The following is a 17925-nucleotide window of genomic DNA, read 5'->3' on the forward strand; positions in this document are numbered from 1 at the left end:
TTGTGGTGGAACTCAGTCTGGGTACAGAACACCCCAATGATGATGGACCGTCCAGGTTCGTCCTCCTTATTGATGAGAACTCCCATGAGGTTGGGTAGTTGCTCCCCACTATCAGCTGTGGGGACTTCTCATCCTGGGCGTGGTCTCCTTTAACTTTTTGCCTCTGTTTACCAGGTTGTTGATGGGTGCTGGACTCTGTTTTTGCTGTTTTTGTTACTCTGGGTACTTTACCACTGCTAACGAGTGCTAAAGTGCAAGTGCTCCTATACAAAATGTACATGTAATTGGTTTATCCATGATTGGCATATTTGATTTACTAGTAAGTCCCTAGTAAAGTGCACTAGACGTGCCCAGGGCCTGTAAATCAAATGCTACTGGTGGGCCACCCACATAAGTAGCTCTGTAATCATGTCTCAGACGTGCCACTGCAATGTCTGTGTGTGCACTTTTTAACTGTAAATTCGACTTGGCAAGTGTACCCACTTGCCAGACCTAAACCTTCCCTTTTCTTACATGTAAGACACCCCTAAGGTAGGCCCTAGGTAGCCTCAAGGGCATGGTGTAGTGTATGGTTAAGGTAGGACATATAGGCCCTCATTACAACATTGGTGGTAAATCCCGCTTACCGCCGTGCAGTGCACCGCCAACACACAGCGGCGGCCGCGGAGTTCCGCCACAGGTATTACGACCTAGAGCTCGGAATCAGCCAAAATCCAGACACCCACACAAATCCGCCACACCAAAGGTCAGTGATAAACTGGCGATAACAAAACCCACACCGTCACGCAAACATGAATACGCCCACACTATCACGACCAACGAATCCACGCGGTGGCCTTTCAGCGGCGGTATTCCATTGGCGGTACACACCACCGCGCTCAAAATACACACACACATACAAAACACTACCACATTGGACAAATCGAAATACACACACAAGATACACATACACACACCACTCCCACACACCCAATACAATATAAAACACACACCCACATCACCCACAATCCCTTACGACCAGAAATGTAGACGAAGGCCAGAGAGACAGCACAGCAAAGACAACCCCACCATACAGAGGAACACAACACCATCACACATACACATCCAAGCACAAAACAGCACACACCCCTAAACATCACCCCACACATCACAACACACACAACCTCGCACATCACGCACACCACCCCATGGCACTGCAAAGTCTCCCCAGGTTTTCTGAGGAGGAGCTCAGGGTCATGGTGGAGGAAATCATCCGGGTAGAGCCACAGCTATTCAGATCACAGGTGCAGCACACCAACATAGCTAGGAATATGGAGCTATGGCGCAGAATCGTGGACAGTGTTAACACAGTGGGACAGCACCCAAGAACACGGGATGAATTCAGGAAGAGGTGTAACGACCTACGGGGGAAGGTACGTTCTGTGGTCTCAAGACACCACATTGTGGTTCAGAGGACTGGCGGCGGACCCCCACCTCCTCCCCTACAACTAACAACATGGGAGGAGCAGGTCTTGGCTATACTGCATCCTGAGGGCCTCGCAGGAGTAGTAGTAGGAATGGACTCTGGTAAGTCAAATCTTAACTATTACATCCCTCACCCTACCTGCATGCTATCACATACCCCCACCCTCGCCCTCACCCCATCACTCTAACACCTCACAAATGTCCCACTATCACAGCCCACCCATCCCAACACCAAGTCCTGCATGCAACACCAAAGCATGGACTCCCATCACCAATGCATGGCCACTGCACATACCCACACACACCCCTAAACAATTAGCACACAAGGTCCTACACAAGAATGCAAGCACTGGGGTACAGGGTCACCCATCCATTGCACACCATGGCACACACAGATGCAATAATCATGCCTTTAAACCCCTGCAGGACCCCTACCCAACGTCACCAGACAGGAGGTTCCAGACATGTCCACTCCACCCACAGAAGAGGCCCACAGTGATGACAGCAGCTCTGTCCAACTGGATCTAGATGACCAGCCCGACCCATCTGGGACCTCAGGACAGTCAGTTCCCCTCACACTGGCACAAGCCACAACAGAGCCTCCCCCTCTGGAAACACCAGCACAGCACCCACCCAGCGGGCCCATACCTCTGTCCCCAGGACATATCAAGCAGCAGTGTGTCCACCACTACAGGGAACCCAGGCTAACCCACCAACCCAACAACAGCAGGGACCTGGGGGCAGTGGTCACACGGTTCAGCGGACAGAGGCCCAGGAACACAGGGGAAATGGGAGGGCTGCTGTGTGACAGGGGGAGGACAGGCCCAGGGAACCCACTCTCCACGAGGCCCTCTCCAACATCAGGGAAGCCTACCATCATTCCCAGGAGACGATGGCAACAGTACTGGCCAAGTTTCAGGAGACCCAGTGGCTGCAGGAGGAACAGTATTTGGGGTTCAGGGAGGAACTCAAATTCATCAATACCACCCTGGGCACCATTGTAGGGGTGCTGAAGGAACACGTCAACACCAGGAGGGACACTGTGGCACAACAAGGGACCCCTGACACTAGCCTGGATGATGAACTGCCCACCACCTCCGCCAGCGATAGTGGACAGGAGACACCGCCACAGGACCAGGAAACCAGCATCCCACCCCCTGCAGATAGAGAACCACCCCGCAAGGGTCCCTGAGATCCAGGACAAAGACAGAGAACAATGCCAAGACCCCCGCCAAGAAATGAGACCACCCTGAATGTCATCCTTCTGTCCCACTTTGTCACCCTGTCCATCCATCAACTGCCCCAGCTCCACTTCCTATGCCCCTTTGGACAATGCACCTGTGAGACTAATAGACTGGACTCTGCCATGGACATTCCTCCACCATCACCCCTGACCATTTTACAACCCCCTCCACTATTTATTACTTAAATGAACACCCTTAAATCACAAAACTATCTGGAGGCAGTCTGTGCTTTCGAAAATGTGTATTTGCAATAACTGAGGAAAAATGCAATATCCATTGTATTGTCAACATACCCATGTCACACAGCTCTAGTCCATGAGGAAACAAAGCAGATGTCACACAGTGGGACCCACATCTGTGAAATCAAAAGGGAAAGTGACAACTCAGGGTCCATACACTGACAGACAGATGAGAGGTAGAACAAGTGTATCAGATGTAGCAGGCAGTGATGTATTCTTACCTGTGTCTCACTGGAAGTATTGATGAATCACAGTGTTTCTGTTGTCGATATCCTCTTCTGCTTCCTCATCTTCACTGTCCACAGGCTCCGCAGCTGCCACAAGACCTCCTTCAGGACCATTCTCCTGAGGAAAGCACCTGTCGTCGCAAAGCCAAGTTGTGCAGCATATAGCAGGCCACGATGATCTGACACACCTTCTTTGGTGAGTAGAATAGGGAACCACCTGTCATATGGAGGCACCTGAACCTAGAAAGGAGGCCGAAGGTCCTCTCTATAACCCTCCTAGTTCGCCCATGTGCCTCATTGTAGAGTTCCTCTGCCCTTGTCCAGGGATTTCTCACTGGGGTCACATAGTCATAAAGACTCACACTGCTATATTTGCATAAATACTTTATATAGGGTAATATGTCAAAGTAAGTTCTTAAATATTACATTTTTCAAACTAAAAACTCCAACAAGTAAAGGGAAACAATGATCTTAGAGCTCACGAAGGTCCCACTGATATTTGAACACGGATCACTGGATTAAGTGTTCATAGTGCTTACCATTACATTATGGAAAGCCTCTGTACTAGTCTGAGTTTTCCATTGTGAGAGAAGAGAATTCCTCAGTTTGCTGCTTATATGTTATTGCAAACTGATATCCCCTGTGATAAGTAACATCCAACAAAGTTTAATGGTATTTAACTGTTTTGGGCAACATCCTTTCCAAGCAGTTTTAAATATGCAAATGTTTACCAGAATATGAAAGTAATCAAATGCAGTTCATCTTCGTTTGTGTAATATTAAAAACAACCATATTTCCAAATTGCTGCAGCAATCTGGTGGCTTTTACAACGGGTGGTTCCATGGTGAAATGGTTAGCACTTTGGACTTTGAATCCAACGATCCTAGTTCAAATCGGGGTGGGACCATTTTATAAACATATCGTGTTTTTTTCAAACTCATTTCAGAAGGATTATTCAAGACTTAACATTTTTAAATCTTCCATTTATTGATAATGTAAATGGGGCAACATTTATTTAACAAGCATTTAACAAACCATAAGTAGAGGAATCAAAAGTGGGGTATTATTGCGATTGAAGATATACGGTTTTGATGTTAATCTTGAAACTGAAAAAGAAAACAATCTTCACACTGATTTTCAAAGGTAATTCAAAAATCACAAAATACACTCATTTGATTAGACATATCATAGGTATTAATCTTGTTTTCTCTTTCAAAATTATTAACATGTTAAATGCACTGTAGAAGTTAATAATATGGTCAGAAAGAAATGAGCAAAAAGTAACTATCTCATTTCCTGGACATATAGAAGAGAGAGGAACATCTACTTCTGTTAAAATATGAATAGACAACATCTGTTTCTGATTTTCACCTCTACAGATTCTATTCTTAATCATTTGTTTTTTATATTTTTATAGAGCTACAAAGAAAGATATGGCTACATATACATCAATAGCTACATACAAGTTCATATGTATAAGTATATAAAGTGAATATTATATTTTCTGAGATAACAATTCTTAAATATCAATGGCATATTAAATTCTAAAAGCCTGGAAGCCCTCACTGAGATTTGAACCTGGATCACTAGATTTGGGACCCAGAGTGATGCCCATTACTCAATGGAACCCTTATCAAGTTGACTGTTTTTTCCATTGTGAAAGAAGAGAATGCCTCAGTGGGTAGCTTTATTGTTGCTGCAAAACCTATGTACCATTTAGATAGGAGTAGTAAAAGGAGTTATAATGCTATTTGTTTTTTTGGAAAGGCATCCTTCCATAAGTGTTTTAAATATGTAAAGATTTACCAGATTCTGAAAGTTATAAAATGCTGTTCGTCTTTGACTGTATAAGAAAAAAACCTTAAACATTTCCAAATTGCTGCAACAGAACCTCTGACTCTGGTATAGGTGGTTCCATGGTGTAATGGTTAACCCTTTGGAATTTGAATTCAATGATCTGACTTCAAAGTTTGCTGGGCCGTTTTGTTGCTCTTGAACTACTCCACATTTGTCAGCTTTGCTGATTTATAGCACACAGCAAATGCCAGTAGGCTGAAATAGTCATTAAATTATTGTTTTCTCAATGTCTATGAGCTGTTTGCAAGTTGTAGAAACTGAAATTGTTCAATACATGTAAACCAAAGTTCTTCTCAAAATATTTAGACATTTTTAAATCACATCCTGTTTTTCTCAAACACATTTCAGAGAGCTAATTCACAACTCCACCATTTCTAACCTTCCTGTTATTGATCAGGGGAATACAGAACATTTTAATGGAGAAGCAGTCCTCAAAACAATACTAGAGGAATCAAAATTGCGGTATTATTGAGATACAAGACTTGTCATTCTGATCCTTAGTCTTGAAATTGTGGAGCAAAAAGGTCCTCAGACGGATTTCCAACAGTCAATCTGTAATCATAAAACATATTCTTTTGATTAGATGTATTACAGATAGAGACTAATCTGATTTTATTTTTCACCACTTTAAACAACTCATGCTTGCTGTATAAATCAGCTATATTGTTACAGAAAAAATGAGCAAAAATCAACTATCTCAATTTCTGAATATATAGAAAAAAGAGGAAAAAATGCTCATGATTCAAATTTGGAGAGGCATCAACTCTTTGTTTTTTCACCTCTACTAGTTATGTTTAGTCATGATTTATATGTTTACATTTTCATATAGTCATAAAGACTCACACTGCTACATATGCATAAATACTTTATATAGGGTAATATTCAAAGTAAGTTCTTAAATATGACATTTTTCAAACTAAAAATTCCAACAAGTAAAGGGAAACGATGATCTTAGAGCTCACGAAGGTCCCACTGATACTTGAACACGGACCACTGGATTAAGTGTTCAGAGTGCTTACCATTACATTATGCAAGGCTTCTGTATTAGTCTGAGTTTTCCATTGTGAGAGAAGAGAATTCCTCAGTTTGCCGCTTACATGTTATTGCAAAATGATATCCCATGTGATAAGTAATATCCAACAAATTCTAATGTTATTTAACTGTTTTGCGCAACATCCTTTCCAAGCAGTTTTAAATATGCAAATGTTTACCAGAATATGAAAGTAATAAAATGCAGTTCATCTTTGTTTGTGTAATATTAAAAACTACCATATTTCCAAATTGCTGCAGCAATCTGGGTGCTTTTCGCGTGGGTGGTTCCATGGTGTAATGGTTAGCACTTTGGACTTTGAATCCAACGATCCGAGTTCAAATCTCGGTGGGGCCATTTTATAAACATATTGTGTTTTTTTTTCAAACTCATTTCAGAAGGATTAATCCAGACGTAACATTTTTAAATCTTCCATTTATTGATAATGTAAATGGGGGAATATGTATTAACAAGCATTCATCAAACCATAAGTAGAGGAATCAAAAGTGGGGTATTATTGCGATTGAAGATATACGGTTTTGATGTTAACCTTGAAACTGAAAAAGAAAACAATCTTCTCACTGATTTTCAATGGTAATTCAACAATCACAAAATACATTCATTTGATTAGACGTATCATAGGTATTAATCTTGTTTTCTCTTTCAAAATTATTAACATGTTACATGCACTGTAGAAGTTAATAATATGGTCAGAAACAAATCAGCAAAAAGTAACTATCTCATTTCCTGGACATGTAGAAGAGAGAGGCAAATCTACTTGTGTTGAAATATGAATAGACAACATCTGTTTCTGATTTTCATCTCTACAGATTCTATTCTTAATCATTTGTATTTTATATTTTTATAGAGCTACAAAGAAAGATATGGCTACATATACATCAATAGCTACATACAAGTTCATATGTATAAGTATATAAAGTGAATATTATATTTTCTGAGATAACACTTCTTAAATATCAATGGCATATTAAATTCTAAAAGTCTGGAAGCCCTCACTGAAATTTGAACTTGGATCACTAGATTCGGGACCCAGAGTGATGCCCATTACTCCATGGAACCCTTATCAAGTTGACTGTTTTTTCCATTGTGAAAGAAGAGAATGCCTCAGTGGGTAGCTTTATTGTTGCTGCAAAACCTATGTACCATTTAGATAGGAGTAGTAAAAGGAGTTATAATGCTATTTGTTTTTTTGGAAAGGCATCCTTCCATAAGTGTTTTAAATATGTAAAGATTTACCAGATTCTGAAAGTTATAAAATGCTGTTCGTCTTTGACTGTATAAGAAAAAAACCTTAAACATTTCCAAATTGCTGCAACAGAACCTCTGACTCTGGTATAGGTGGTTCCATGGTGTAATGGTTAACCCTTTGGAATTTGAATTCAATGATCTGACTTCAAAGTTTGCTGGGCCGTTTTGTTGCTCTTGAACTACTCCACATTTGTCAGCTTTGCTGATTTATAGCACACAGCAAATGCCAGTAGGCTGAAATAGTCATTAAATTATTGTTTTCTCAATGTCTATGAGCTGTTTGCAAGTTGTAGAAACTGAAATTGTTCAATACATGTAAACCAAAGTTCTTCTCAAAATATTTAGACATTTTTAAATCACATCCTGTTTTTCTCAAACACATTTCAGAGAGCTAATTCACAACTCCACCATTTCTAACCTTCCTGTTATTGATCAGGGGAATACAGAACATTTTAATGGAGAAGCAGTCCTCAAAACAATACTAGAGGAATCAAAATTGCGGTATTATTGAGATACAAGACTTGTCATTCTGATCCTTAGTCTTGAAATTGTGGAGCAAAAAGGTCCTCAGACGGATTTCCAACAGTCAATCTGTAATCATAAAACATATTCTTTTGATTAGATGTATTACAGATAGAGACTAATCTGATTTTATTTTTCACCACTTTAAACAACTCATGCTTGCTGTATAAATCAGCTATATTGTTACAGAAAAAATGAGCAAAAATCAACTATCTCAATTTCTGAATATATAGAAAAAAGAGGAAAAAATGCTCATGATTCAAATTTGGAGAGGCATCAACTCTTTGTTTTTTCACCTCTACTAGTTATGTTTAGTCATGATTTATATGTTTACATTTTCATATAGTCATAAAGACTCACACTGCTACATATGCATAAATACTTTATATAGGGTAATATTCAAAGTAAGTTCTTAAATATGACATTTTTCAAACTAAAAATTCCAACAAGTAAAGGGAAACGATGATCTTAGAGCTCACGAAGGTCCCACTGATACTTGAACACGGACCACTGGATTAAGTGTTCAGAGTGCTTACCATTACATTATGCAAGGCTTCTGTATTAGTCTGAGTTTTCCATTGTGAGAGAAGAGAATTCCTCAGTTTGCCGCTTACATGTTATTGCAAAATGATATCCCATGTGATAAGTAATATCCAACAAATTCTAATGTTATTTAACTGTTTTGCGCAACATCCTTTCCAAGCAGTTTTAAATATGCAAATGTTTACCAGAATATGAAAGTAATAAAATGCAGTTCATCTTTGTTTGTGTAATATTAAAAACGACCATATTTCCAAATTGCTGCAGCAATCTGGGTGCTTTTCGCGTGGGTGGTTCCATGGTGTAATGGTTAGCACTTTGGACTTTGAATCCAACGATCCGAGTTCAAATCTCGGTGGGGCCATTTTATAAACATATTGTGTTTTTTTTTCAAACTCATTTCAGAAGGATTAATCCAGACGTAACATTTTTAAATCTTCCATTTATTGATAATGTAAATGGGGGAATATGTATTAACAAGCATTCATCAAACCATAAGTAGAGGAATCAAAAGTGGGGTATTATTGCGATTGAAGATATACGGTTTTGATGTTAACCTTGAAACTGAAAAAGAAAACAATCTTCTCACTGATTTTCAATGGTAATTCAACAATCACAAAATACATTCATTTGATTAGACGTATCATAGGTATTAATCTTGTTTTCTCTTTCAAAATTATTAACATGTTACATGCACTGTAGAAGTTAATAATATGGTCAGAAACAAATCAGCAAAAAGTAACTATCTCATTTCCTGGACATGTAGAAGAGAGAGGCAAATCTACTTGTGTTGAAATATGAATAGACAACATCTGTTTCTGATTTTCATCTCTACAGATTCTATTCTTAATCATTTGTATTTTATATTTTTATAGAGCTACAAAGAAAGATATGGCTACATATACATCAATAGCTACATACAAGTTCATATGTATAAGTATATAAAGTGAATATTATATTTTCTGAGATAACACTTCTTAAATATCAATGGCATATTAAATTCTAAAAGTCTGGAAGCCCTCACTGAAATTTGAACTTGGATCACTAGATTCGGGACCCAGAGTGATGCCCATTACTCCATGGAACCCTTATCAAGTTGACTGCTTTTTCCATTGTGAAAGAAGAGAATGCCTCAGTGGGTAGCTTTATTGTTGATGCAAAACCTATGTACCAATTGGATAGGAGTAGTAAAAGGAGTTATAATGCTATTTGTTTTTTTGGAAAGGCATCCTTCCATAAGTGTTTTAAATATGAAAGGATTTACCAGATTCTGAAAGTTATAAAATGCTGTTCGTCTTTGACTGTATAAGAATAAAACCTTAAACATTTCCAAATTGCTGCAACAGAACCTCTGACTCTGGTATAGGTGGTTCCATGGTGTAATGGTTAACCCTTTGGAATTTGAATTCAATGATCTGACTTCAAAGTTTGCTGGGCCGTTTTGTTGCTCTTGAACTACTCCACATTTGTCAGCTTTGCTGATTTATAGCACACAGCAAATGCCAGTAGGCTGAAATAGTCATTAAATTATTGTTTTCTCAATGTCTATGAGCTGTTTGCAAGTTGTAGAAACTGAAATTGTTCAATACATGTAAACCAAAGTTCTTCTCAAAATATTTAGACATTTTTAAATCACATCCTGTTTTTCTCAAACACATTTCAGAGAGCTAATTCACAACTCCACCATTTCTAACCTTCCTGTTATTGATCAGGGGAATACAGAACATTTTAATGGAGAAGCAGTCCTCAAAACAATACTAGAGGAATCAAAATTGCGGTATTATTGAGATACAAGACTTGTCATTCTGATCCTTAGTCTTGAAATTGTGGAGCAAAAAGGTCCTCAGACGGATTTCCAACAGTCAATCTGTAATCATAAAACATATTCTTTTGATTAGATGTATTACAGATAGAGACTAATCTGATTTTATTTTTCACCACTTTAAACAACTCATGCTTGCTGTATAAATCAGCTATATTGTTACAGAAAAAATGAGCAAAAATCAACTATCTCAATTTCTGAATATATAGAAAAAAGAGGAAAAAATGCTCATGATTCAAATTTGGAGAGGCATCAACTCTTTGTTTTTTCACCTCTACTAGTTATGTTTAGTCATGATTTATATGTTTACATTTTCATATAGTCATAAAGACTCACACTGCTACATATGCATAAATACTTTATATAGGGTAATATTCAAAGTAAGTTCTTAAATATGACATTTTTCAAACTAAAAATTCCAACAAGTAAAGGGAAACGATGATCTTAGAGCTCACGAAGGTCCCACTGATACTTGAACACGGACCACTGGATTAAGTGTTCAGAGTGCTTACCATTACATTATGCAAGGCTTCTGTATTAGTCTGAGTTTTCCATTGTGAGAGAAGAGAATTCCTCAGTTTGCCGCTTACATGTTATTGCAAAATGATATCCCATGTGATAAGTAATATCCAACAAATTCTAATGTTATTTAACTGTTTTGCGCAACATCCTTTCCAAGCAGTTTTAAATATGCAAATGTTTACCAGAATATGAAAGTAATAAAATGCAGTTCATCTTTGTTTGTGTAATATTAAAAACGACCATATTTCCAAATTGCTGCAGCAATCTGGGTGCTTTTCGCGTGGGTGGTTCCATGGTGTAATGGTTAGCACTTTGGACTTTGAATCCAACGATCCGAGTTCAAATCTCGGTGGGGCCATTTTATAAACATATTGTGTTTTTTTTTCAAACTCATTTCAGAAGGATTAATCCAGACGTAACATTTTTAAATCTTCCATTTATTGATAATGTAAATGGGGGAATATGTATTAACAAGCATTCATCAAACCATAAGTAGAGGAATCAAAAGTGGGGTATTATTGCGATTGAAGATATACGGTTTTGATGTTAACCTTGAAACTGAAAAAGAAAACAATCTTCTCACTGATTTTCAATGGTAATTCAACAATCACAAAATACATTCATTTGATTAGACGTATCATAGGTATTAATCTTGTTTTCTCTTTCAAAATTATTAACATGTTACATGCACTGTAGAAGTTAATAATATGGTCAGAAACAAATCAGCAAAAAGTAACTATCTCATTTCCTGGACATGTAGAAGAGAGAGGCAAATCTACTTGTGTTGAAATATGAATAGACAACATCTGTTTCTGATTTTCATCTCTACAGATTCTATTCTTAATCATTTGTATTTTATATTTTTATAGAGCTACAAAGAAAGATATGGCTACATATACATCAATAGCTACATACAAGTTCATATGTATAAGTATATAAAGTGAATATTATATTTTCTGAGATAACACTTCTTAAATATCAATGGCATATTAAATTCTAAAAGTCTGGAAGCCCTCACTGAAATTTGAACTTGGATCACTAGATTCGGGACCCAGAGTGATGCCCATTACTCCATGGAACCCTTATCAAGTTGACTGCTTTTTCCATTGTGAAAGAAGAGAATGCCTCAGTGGGTAGCTTTATTGTTGATGCAAAACCTATGTACCAATTGGATAGGAGTAGTAAAAGGAGTTATAATGCTATTTGTTTTTTTGGAAAGGCATCCTTCCATAAGTGTTTTAAATATGAAAGGATTTACCAGATTCTGAAAGTTATAAAATGCTGTTCGTCTTTGACTGTATAAGAATAAAACCTTAAACATTTCCAAATTGCTGCAACAGAACCTCTGACTCTGGTATAGGTGGTTCCATGGTGTAATGGTTAACCCTTTGGAATTTGAATTCAATGATCTGACTTCAAAGTTTGCTGGGCCGTTTTGTTGCTCTTGAACTACTCCACATTTGTCAGCTTTGCTGATTTATAGCACACAGCAAATGCCAGTAGGCTGAAATAGTCATTAAATTATTGTTTTCTCAATGTCTATGAGCTGTTTGCAAGTTGTAGAAACTGAAATTGTTCAATACATGTAAACCAAAGTTCTTCTCAAAATATTTAGACATTTTTAAATCACATCCTGTTTTTCTCAAACACATTTCAGAGAGCTAATTCACAACTCCACCATTTCTAACCTTCCTGTTATTGATCAGGGGAATACAGAACATTTTAATGGAGAAGCAGTCCTCAAAACAATACTAGAGGAATCAAAATTGCGGTATTATTGAGATACAAGACTTGTCATTCTGATCCTTAGTCTTGAAATTGTGGAGCAAAAAGGTCCTCAGACGGATTTCCAACAGTCAATCTGTAATCATAAAACATATTCTTTTGATTAGATGTATTACAGATAGAGACTAATCTGATTTTATTTTTCACCACTTTAAACAACTCATGCTTGCTGTATAAATCAGCTATATTGTTACAGAAAAAATGAGCAAAAATCAACTATCTCAATTTCTGAATATATAGAAAAAAGAGGAAAAAATGCTCATGATTCAAATTTGGAGAGGCATCAACTCTTTGTTTTTTCACCTCTACTAGTTATGTTTAGTCATGATTTATATGTTTACATTTTCATATAGTCATAAAGACTCACACTGCTACATATGCATAAATACTTTATATAGGGTAATATTCAAAGTAAGTTCTTAAATATGACATTTTTCAAACTAAAAATTCCAACAAGTAAAGGGAAACGATGATCTTAGAGCTCACGAAGGTCCCACTGATACTTGAACACGGACCACTGGATTAAGTGTTCAGAGTGCTTACCATTACATTATGCAAGGCTTCTGTATTAGTCTGAGTTTTCCATTGTGAGAGAAGAGAATTCCTCAGTTTGCCGCTTACATGTTATTGCAAAATGATATCCCATGTGATAAGTAATATCCAACAAATTCTAATGTTATTTAACTGTTTTGCGCAACATCCTTTCCAAGCAGTTTTAAATATGCAAATGTTTACCAGAATATGAAAGTAATAAAATGCAGTTCATCTTTGTTTGTGTAATATTAAAAACGACCATATTTCCAAATTGCTGCAGCAATCTGGGTGCTTTTCGCGTGGGTGGTTCCATGGTGTAATGGTTAGCACTTTGGACTTTGAATCCAACGATCCGAGTTCAAATCTCGGTGGGGCCATTTTATAAACATATTGTGTTTTTTTTTCAAACTCATTTCAGAAGGATTAATCCAGACGTAACATTTTTAAATCTTCCATTTATTGATAATGTAAATGGGGGAATATGTATTAACAAGCATTCATCAAACCATAAGTAGAGGAATCAAAAGTGGGGTATTATTGCGATTGAAGATATACGGTTTTGATGTTAACCTTGAAACTGAAAAAGAAAACAATCTTCTCACTGATTTTCAATGGTAATTCAACAATCACAAAATACATTCATTTGATTAGACGTATCATAGGTATTAATCTTGTTTTCTCTTTCAAAATTATTAACATGTTACATGCACTGTAGAAGTTAATAATATGGTCAGAAACAAATCAGCAAAAAGTAACTATCTCATTTCCTGGACATGTAGAAGAGAGAGGCAAATCTACTTGTGTTGAAATATGAATAGACAACATCTGTTTCTGATTTTCATCTCTACAGATTCTATTCTTAATCATTTGTATTTTATATTTTTATAGAGCTACAAAGAAAGATATGGCTACATATACATCAATAGCTACATACAAGTTCATATGTATAAGTATATAAAGTGAATATTATATTTTCTGAGATAACACTTCTTAAATATCAATGGCATATTAAATTCTAAAAGTCTGGAAGCCCTCACTGAAATTTGAACTTGGATCACTAGATTCGGGACCCAGAGTGATGCCCATTACTCCATGGAACCCTTATCAAGTTGACTGCTTTTTCCATTGTGAAAGAAGAGAATGCCTCAGTGGGTAGCTTTATTGTTGATGCAAAACCTATGTACCAATTGGATAGGAGTAGTAAAAGGAGTTATAATGCTATTTGTTTTTTTGGAAAGGCATCCTTCCATAAGTGTTTTAAATATGAAAGGATTTACCAGATTCTGAAAGTTATAAAATGCTGTTCGTCTTTGACTGTATAAGAATAAAACCTTAAACATTTCCAAATTGCTGCAACAGAACCTCTGACTCTGGTATAGGTGGTTCCATGGTGTAATGGTTAACCCTTTGGAATTTGAATTCAATGATCTGACTTCAAAGTTTGCTGGGCCGTTTTGTTGCTCTTGAACTACTCCACATTTGTCAGCTTTGCTGATTTATAGCACACAGCAAATGCCAGTAGGCTGAAATAGTCATTAAATTATTGTTTTCTCAATGTCTATGAGCTGTTTGCAAGTTGTAGAAACTGAAATTGTTCAATACATGTAAACCAAAGTTCTTCTCAAAATATTTAGACATTTTTAAATCACATCCTGTTTTTCTCAAACACATTTCAGAGAGCTAATTCACAACTCCACCATTTCTAACCTTCCTGTTATTGATCAGGGGAATACAGAACATTTTAATGGAGAAGCAGTCCTCAAAACAATACTAGAGGAATCAAAATTGCGGTATTATTGAGATACAAGACTTGTCATTCTGATCCTTAGTCTTGAAATTGTGGAGCAAAAAGGTCCTCAGACGGATTTCCAACAGTCAATCTGTAATCATAAAACATATTCTTTTGATTAGATGTATTACAGATAGAGACTAATCTGATTTTATTTTTCACCACTTTAAACAACTCATGCTTGCTGTATAAATCAGCTATATTGTTACAGAAAAATGAGCAAAAATCAACTATCTCAATTTCTGAATATATAGAAAAAAGAGGAAAAAATGCTCATGATTCAAATTTGGAGAGGCATCAACTCTTTGTTTTTTCACCTCTACTAGTTATGTTTAGTCATGATTTATATGTTTACATTTTCATATAGTCATAAAGACTCACACTGCTACATATGCATAAATACTTTATATAGGGTAATATTCAAAGTAAGTTCTTAAATATGACATTTTTCAAACTAAAAATTCCAACAAGTAAAGGGAAACGATGATCTTAGAGCTCACGAAGGTCCCACTGATACTTGAACACGGACCACTGGATTAAGTGTTCAGAGTGCTTACCATTACATTATGCAAGGCTTCTGTATTAGTCTGAGTTTTCCATTGTGAGAGAAGAGAATTCCTCAGTTTGCCGCTTACATGTTATTGCAAAATGATATCCCATGTGATAAGTAATATCCAACAAATTCTAATGTTATTTAACTGTTTTGCGCAACATCCTTTCCAAGCAGTTTTAAATATGCAAATGTTTACCAGAATATGAAAGTAATAAAATGCAGTTCATCTTTGTTTGTGTAATATTAAAAACGACCATATTTCCAAATTGCTGCAGCAATCTGGGTGCTTTTCGCGTGGGTGGTTCCTTGGTGTAATGGTTAGCACTTTGGACTTTGAATCCAACGATCCGAGTTCAAATCGCGGTGGGGCCATTTTATAAACATATTGTGTTTTTTTTTCAAACTCATTTCAGAAGGATTAATCCAGACGTAACATTTTTAAATCTTCCATTTATTGATAATGTAAATGGGGGAATATGTATTAACAAGCATTCATCAAACCATAAGTAGAGGAATCAAAAGTGGGGTATTATTGCGATTGAAGATATACGGTTTTGATGTTAACCTTGAAACTGAAAAAGAAAACAATCTTCTCACTGATTTTCAATGGTAATTCAACAATCACAAAATACATTCATTTGATTAGACGTATCATAGGTATTAATCTTGTTTTCTCTTTCAAAATTATTAACATGTTACATGCACTGTAGAAGTTAATAATATGGTCAGAAACAAATCAGCAAAAAGTAACTATCTCATTTCCTGGACATGTAGAAGAGAGAGGCAAATCTACTTGTGTTGAAATATGAATAGACAACATCTGTTTCTGATTTTCATCTCTACAGATTCTATTCTTAATCATTTGTATTTTATATTTTTATAGAGCTACAAAGAAAGATATGGCTACATATACATCAATAGCTACATACAAGTTCATATGTATAAGTATATAAAGTGAATATTGTATTTTCTGAGATAACACTTCTTAAATATCAATGGCATATTAAATTCTAAAAGTCTGGAAGCCCTCACTGAAATTTGAACTTGGATCACTAGATTCGGGACCCAGAGTGATGCCCATTACTCCATGGAACCCTTATCAAGTTGACTGCTTTTTCCATTGTGAAAGAAGAGAATGCCTCAGTGGGTAGCTTTATTGTTGATGCAAAACCTATGTACCAATTGGATAGGAGTAGTAAAAGGAGTTATAATGCTATTTGTTTTTTTGGAAAGGCATCCTTCCATAAGTGTTTTAAATATGAAAGGATTTACCAGATTCTGAAAGTTATAAAATGCTGTTCGTCTTTGACTGTATAAGAATAAAACCTTAAACATTTCCAAATTGCTGCAACAGAACCTCTGACTCTGGTATAGGTGGTTCCATGGTGTAATGGTTAACCCTTTGGAATTTGAATTCAATGATCTGACTTCAAAGTTTGCTGGGCCGTTTTGTTGCTCTTGAACTACTCCACATTTGTCAGCTTTGCTGATTTATAGCACACAGCAAATGCCAGTAGGCTGAAATAGTCATTAAATTATTGTTTTCTCAATGTCTATGAGCTGTTTGCAAGTTGTAGAAACTGAAATTGTTCAATACATGTAAACCAAAGTTCTTCTCAAAATATTTAGACATTTTTAAATCACATCCTGTTTTTCTCAAACACATTTCAGAGAGCTAATTCACAACTCCACCATTTCTAACCTTCCTGTTATTGATCAGGGGAATACAGAACATTTTACTGGAGAAGCAGTCCTCAAAACAATACTAGAGGAATCAAAATTGCGGTATTATTGAGATACAAGACTTGTCATTCTGATCCTTAGTCTTGAAATTGTGGAGCAAAAAGGTCCTCAGACGGATTTCCAACAGTCAATCTGTAATCATAAAACATATTCTTTTGATTAGATGTATTACAGATAGAGACTAATCTGATTTTATTTTTCACCACTTTAAACAACTCATGCTTGCTGTATAAATCAGCTATATTGTTACAGAAAAAATGAGCAAAAATCAACTATCTCAATTTCTGAATATATAGAAAAAAGAGGAAAAAATGCTCATGATTCAAATTTGGAGAGGCATCAACTCTTTGTTTTTTCACCTCTACTAGTTATGTTTAGTCATGATTTATATGTTTACATTTTCATATAGTCATAAAGACTCACACTGCTACATATGCATAAATACTTTATATAGGGTAATATTCAAAGTAAGTTCTTAAATATGACATTTTTCAAACTAAAAATTCCAACAAGTAAAGGGAAACGATGATCTTAGAGCTCACGAAGGTCCCACTGATACTTGAACACGGACCACTGGATTAAGTGTTCAGAGTGCTTACCATTACATTATGCAAGGCTTCTGTATTAGTCTGAGTTTTCCATTGTGAGAGAAGAGAATTCCTCAGTTTGCCGCTTACATGTTATTGCAAAATGATATCCCATGTGATAAGTAATATCCAACAAATTCTAATGTTATTTAACTGTTTTGCGCAACATCCTTTCCAAGCAGTTTTAAATATGCAAAT

General features: G+C 36.4%; 4 non-coding genes across 4 annotated transcripts; all 4 read left to right on the top strand.

Moving 5' to 3' along the window:
- The first annotated feature begins 6346 nt into the window (after nt 1–6346).
- Nucleotides 6347–6418, top strand: TRNAQ-UUG (transfer RNA glutamine (anticodon UUG)). The gene has a single exon. It is a non-coding gene; the product is annotated as a tRNA-Gln (tRNA).
- Nucleotides 6419–8684: 2266 nt separating this feature from the next.
- TRNAQ-UUG (transfer RNA glutamine (anticodon UUG)) lies at nt 8685–8756 on the top strand. Its single transcript has one exon. It is a non-coding gene; the product is annotated as a tRNA-Gln (tRNA).
- A 2266-nt stretch (nt 8757–11022) lies between these two features.
- TRNAQ-UUG (transfer RNA glutamine (anticodon UUG)) lies at nt 11023–11094 on the top strand. Its single transcript has one exon. It is a non-coding gene; the product is annotated as a tRNA-Gln (tRNA).
- Nucleotides 11095–13360: 2266 nt separating this feature from the next.
- On the top strand, nt 13361–13432 carry TRNAQ-UUG (transfer RNA glutamine (anticodon UUG)). Its single transcript has one exon. It is a non-coding gene; the product is annotated as a tRNA-Gln (tRNA).
- The last annotated feature ends 4493 nt before the right edge of the window (nt 13433–17925 follow it).

Source organism: Pleurodeles waltl, chromosome 2_1 (genome assembly GCF_031143425.1).
Source record: "Pleurodeles waltl isolate 20211129_DDA chromosome 2_1, aPleWal1.hap1.20221129, whole genome shotgun sequence".
Classification (NCBI taxonomy): Eukaryota; Metazoa; Chordata; class Amphibia; order Caudata; family Salamandridae; genus Pleurodeles; species Pleurodeles waltl.